The following is a 6,256-nucleotide window of genomic DNA, read 5'->3' as shown; positions in this document are numbered from 1 at the left end:
GGCGTGATTACAGCCAAAGCTGAAGTTAGTCACAATTTTGATCTGCGAGAAAACGTACGCATCGGTGTCGAAATAATTAATATTAAGTGTCTGAACTTAACCAATAAATTAAAATTAACAGTAACACTGGCGGTTTTATTTATAAATATAAAAATTGGTCCTTCGAGCCGGATAACCGGAAGTGCGTTTCTTTCGGGCATTTGATTTTGATTATTGGCCTTTTGGCAAACGATGATCTATAGATTCCTACATCATGTCGAATCGTTCCCTTCTTTCGACCACCATGCGGAGTGTGATTCAATAACGGGGCTTCTGCAAAAGCCAAATTACTCGTGCGCATAATAATGCCTTAAAATTTGTTGATGACATTCAATCAGTGCAAACAATAGTTGTCCGCCTGGCGCAACTACAGGAAAATTATTTGCGGTTCGTACGGCTCTCGGAAGAGCTGTATGCATTTAAATCGGAAGCCGATTGGGAGAACCCTGACGAGGATTTTGACGTATATGAGGACAAACATTATGCTACACACGCTATTCTCAGCAATACTTTGGAGGAGTTGAGACGGGATGTCACCTCAAACAGTATTGATGCCACAGTTCAAGCCGCAGACACATCCCAGAGAAGTCATGTCGATTTTCAGTTCGAGCGAATTAAACTTCCGACTTTTTCTGGAAATTATGAGGATTGGAAACATTTTTCGGACATGTTTATTGGATCGATTGCTTCCAATTCGAGCCTGACGGATTGCCAACGATTTCATCATTTAAAATCGTACCTTGCCGGAGACGCGCTTGCATTAGTTAAACATATTCCAGTTACTAATGACAACTATCGGGAAGCATGGGATCGGCTGGAACAGCGATATAACAAACAATCGCTAATTATTCGATCGTTCTTAAACAGTTTCATGAGCCTTCCGAGTGCTATAAATTCAAATATCGGCACAGTGCGGAAAATTGCCGATGGTGCAGATGAAGTTATTCGTGGTCTACGCGCTCTTAATTACGAAGAGAGGGATCCCTGGCTAATTTTCATTTTACTTTCAAAATTAGATAGCGATACCCGCCAAGCCTGGGCTCAGTGCGCAGAATCCGAGGAAAAAGGTGTGATCATCAACCGATTCTTGAAATTTCTCACAGCACGCTGCGATACGTTGGAGGCTTTTCAATAAACTCGATCAACCCAAGCTCGACGCGCAGCTACCACGCACCACGCAGACACGCATCCAAGACGGGAAGAGCCGAAGTGCACATCGTGCCAGCAGAATCACCAACTGTTTAAGTGTCCTCAATTCATCGCACTCGACATTGCATCTCGCCGAGACTTCCTCAAATCAAGAAAGCTCTGTTTCAATTGCCTCAGCCCGGCTCATATGGTGGGCAACTGTACATCGAGGCATACTTGTCGGATCTGCCGCCGCAAGCATCATACTTTGGTTCATGGCTCGTCGCAGCCAATTCAAAATGGCAACAACATTGACACAGCAAGTGTTGACAGCCGCGATCGACCAGCAGTCTCACATGCGGGATCTACAATTGGCCACAATCAACCGCTAGCTCGAGAAGGTCATCGCTTGGGAAGCGAGACTCCCGCGGAAAACAACTTAACGCATCATACTCTGGAGAATATTCCGGCGGCTGGTTCTCAGACTCTGTTGCCAACCATCCTTGCTGACGTCATCGCAGCAACCTGCAGGCTGCTCCTGGACACTGGATCTACAATAACCTTGGCATCGGAATCATTTGTTCAGCGAATAGGCGTGCGTCGAACGCACGCACGGATTTCTATTCTCGGTCTCGCCGCCAACAGCGCGGGCGTTACCCGAGGACGCGCACATATCAAGCTGCGCTCTCGTCATTCGGGCCAAACTGTCGAATTGGTCTCGTTCATTCTCACCTCGCTGACGTCATCACTTCCTGCCCAAGTTATTGACACCTCATCCTCTACGTGGAGGCAAATCTGCGAGCTTCCTTTGGCAGACCCAACGTTCTGCACACCTGGAGCAATCGACGTCATTGTTGGATCGGATCAACTTTGGTCTCTATACACAGGAGATCGGAAACACTTTGGTAACGACTTTCCTATCGCTCTCAATACTGTATTTGGTTGGATTCTTGCAGGCTCTTACTCTGCATTCGATGATCACCCTACTTCTGCGGTTACTCATCACGCGGACCTAGACACGATGGTTCGTTCATTCATGGAGATGGACAGCATTCAGCCTAACCAGGCTCTCCTGGACGCCAGCGATCCCACAGAGCGTCATTTTGCTGCCACACACAAACGCTCGACGGACGGGGTGTACGTCGTCGAGTATCCCTTCAAGGAGAAGGCACCGCCTATTGATTCGACCTTGCCACAGGCCATCAATTGCTTCTTCTCGCTGGAACGCAAATTTCGTCGGTATCCAGAATTGAAGCAGCAGTACGAAGCTTTCCTGGACGACTACTTGCAACGTGGACATATGGAACAACTGACCTCGGCTCAGGTTGAGGAGTCCCCAGACACCTGCTTCTATTTGCCGCACCACGCTGTCATCAAACTGGACAGTCTGACTACCAAATGTCGTGTAGTTTTTGATGGATCAGGAAAGGACAGCTCTGGAGTATCGCTCAATGACAGACTACATATTGGTCCACCGATTCAACGCGATCTTTTTGGCGTTTGTCTACGCTTCCGGCAGCACCAATATGTTTTATGCGCAGATGTCGAAAAGATGTTTCGAGGCATTAAAGTCTTTAAGCCACACACCAATTTTCAGCGCATTGTTTGGCGCACGACTGAGAATGAACCTCTGCTTCATTTTCGCCTGCTGACGGTTACCTACGGATTGGCACCGTCACCATTTCTGGCTGTTCGAGTTCTAAAGCAACTTGCCGACGATCATGGCCATGAATACCCTGCAGCAGCTCACGCTCTTCTGCACGATGCCTATGTGGACGATATCCCTACAGGCGCCAACACATTCGAGGAGCTTATGATTCTCAAGGACGAGCTTATAGCCCTCTTGGATAAGGGAAAATTCAAGCTACGCGAATGGAGTTCTTATAGTTGGCGTCTTCTGAAATCATTACCAGAGGAAGAGAGATGTTTTGAACCTATCCAGCTCCTCAACAAATCAGCTGCGGATTCACCTGTCAAAGTTCTTGGTATCCAATGGAACCCTGGGAAGGACGTCCTGTATCTCAACCTAAAGGGATGCGATGCGACCATTTCTCCGACGAAAAGACAACTCTTGTCTCAGCTATCAAGAATTTATGATCCGCTTGGGCTGGTAGCGCCGGTCACAGTTCTACTCAAGCTAATCTTCCAAGAAAGCTGGACAAGTGTCCTGCAGTGGGACGACCCCATACCTGAAAGTCTACGTACGCGCTGGAGAGCCTTAATAGAGGATTTGCCAGCACTTACGCAATGCCAAGTACCACGGTATATTGCGTCACCATTTCGAGATGTTCAACTATACGGATTCGCCGACGCATCCTCGCACGCCTACGGTGCGGTAGTTTACGCTCGAGTTGCAGTTGGATGCAGCTTTCAAGTAACTCTGGTTGCCGCCAAAACACGGGTGGCCCCGATCAAGCCCGTATCAATTCCACGTTTGGAGCTAAACGCTGCGTTACTTCTATCTCGATTGCTGTCTATTGTCAAAACATCACTAACAATTCCTCTTTTCAGCACGAGCTGCTGGACAGATTCAGAAATTGTGCTACACTGGCTTTCAGCTCCCCCTCGACGGTGGAACACCTACGTCTGCAACCGAACTTCTGAGATATTGAGCGACTTTCCCCGTAGCTGCTGGAACCATGTTCGCACGGAAGACAATCCTGCAGATTGTGCTTCCCGAGGACTTCATCCGTCAAAGCTTCTGGAGCATCGACTGTGGTGGAAAGGTCCGTCCTGGCTGGCCACACCCACCTCTGAGTGGCCACCTTCTACAAGCAAGTTCAGCGTATCTTCAAGTTTCGATGTCAACACCGAAGAACGAGCCATAAAGCCCACGACTCTACATAACTTTCCTGATGAAAGTATACACGAGTTACTCATCCACAAATTCTCAACCTGGACGCGTCTTATAAGGGTATCTAGCTACTGTCATCGCTTTATTCACACTCTTCGATCCCATCATAGGAATTCGGCACCATTCCTTACGTCTGAAGAGTTGCTGGACGCACAGCGCCGACTTATTCGACATGTGCAACAAAAATCCTTTGCCAGAGAATATGCGCAGCTAGAGAATCGACGCCAGCTTAACGCTAAATCGCATCTTATCCGGTTTTCTCCGTTTCTGGATGATTATGGAGTAATGCGAGTCGGTGGGAGAATCGAGCAATCTACACTCAACTATAACGCCAAGCACCCGATTCTGATACCTAAAGATACACCACTAGCTGGACTCCTGGTTCGACATTTTCATGTCTCCTATCTGCACACTGGAGTTGATGCAACGTTCACCAATCTTCGTCAGCAGTACTGGATTCTGGGAGCCCGCAATCTCGTCAGAAAGGCAGTCTTCCAATGCAAATCCTGTTTTCTTCAACGAAAGGGCACAAGCAACCAGATCATGGGAGAGCTACCAATTCCTCGAGTTTAAGCTAGCCGCTGCTTTCAACACACAGGGCTGGACTACGCTGGACCGATCGCAATCAAGGAATCAAAGGGAAGAACTCCACGCATCGGAAAGGCATGGTTTTCTATTTTCGTGTGCCTCACTACAAAGGCACTTCACATCGAGGTTGTTAGTGAGCTAACTACACAGGCTTTCATCGCAGCCTTTCAACGATTCATTGCCCGCCGAGCGAAGCCTACTGACCTGTATTCGGACAATGGAACTACATTTCATGGAGGCAAGCAAACTTTGGATGACATGAGACGTCTGGCCATTCAACAAGCCAAAGATGAGGAACTAGCAGGATTCTTTGCCAATGAAGGGATTTCTTGGCACTTTATACCCCCGTCTGCTCCACATTTTGGAGGGATGTGGGAAGCTGGAGTTCGCTCAATTAAACTCCATATGAAACGGATACTTGGATCAAAGGCTTTAACGTTTGAGGAGCTCTCTACTGTCCTGACCCAAATTGAAGCTATCCTGAATTCACGCCCGCTGTGCCCAACTGGGGATAATTCTTTGGATCCACTGACGCCTGCTCATTTTTTGACTGGATCTCCGTATACTGCATTGCCTGAACCCTGTCGTCTGGATATGCAAGTCAATCGATTGGAGAGGTGGAATCAGCTGCAAGCCATGGTTCAAGGCTTTTGGAAAAGGTGGCATATGGAATACCTGACATCTCTTCATGAGCGGACAAAGTGGCATCTGGAAACCGAGAATCTGAAGATCGACACACTGGTAGTACTCAAGGAGCCCAATCTACCGCCCTCTAAATGGATTCTTGGCCGCATCACCGCAGTGCACGCAGGAATCGACAACAAGGTCCGAGTCGTTACAGTGAAGACTGCTCACGGAGTATACAAACGCCCAATTGCCAAAATCGCTGTACTGCCTCTCTGCTGAACAACCGTTCAGGGGGGCCGGTATGTTTGGGAACGAGACACCCTGTATTCGCGAACAAGTCACCCTTTATCTTTATTTACATTCTCATTTGTCTGTAGCTTCAGCGGAGCTTATCAGCGGAATCAATGTAAGCATTGCACCGCTGTAATTGTCCGCGAGCTTGCCCAGTACTTTTCCAAACTTCTAACTCCCTTCTAACTGTAACTTGTTTACGTCTTATGCTAGACTAATCGTATGGCGTGATTACAGCCAAAGCTGAAGTTAGTCACAATTTTGATCTGCGAGAAAACGTACGCATCGGTGTCGAAATAATTAATATTAAGTGTCTGAACTTAACCAATAAATTAAAATTAACAGTAACACTGGCGGTTTTATTTATAAACAGCCGTAGTTTAGACTAATCGGACAGGTGACTCGGAGTGAACAGCGAATTGTATAAATGACCTGTGATTTATGGTAATTGGGTCCACCTTATTTACGGTTGGAACCCTTGGAATGTGGAACACTGTGATATAAATTGTTTTTTAGAACGAAGAAAATTTTATTCTTTTGCTTACAACTGGAAAACGGAGAAAATGGAATGTTGGAATTGGAGTCTTTTCTCCGCGTTGTAAATACTTCTAAAACACCCACAAACTAATATCCGAACAATACGAAAAAAAAATATTTGTCGGGTGAACGACTTATATTTGGCGGTCGTATTATTTATTTATGTATGATTTTTTTTTTTTTGAAGTTTTC

The sequence above is a fragment of the Drosophila simulans genome, unplaced genomic scaffold, assembly GCF_016746395.2.
Source record: "Drosophila simulans strain w501 unplaced genomic scaffold, Prin_Dsim_3.1 Segkk5_quiver_pilon, whole genome shotgun sequence".
NCBI lineage: Eukaryota > Metazoa > Arthropoda > Insecta > Diptera > Drosophilidae > Drosophila > Drosophila simulans.
This window is presented reverse-complemented; position numbering follows the sequence as displayed.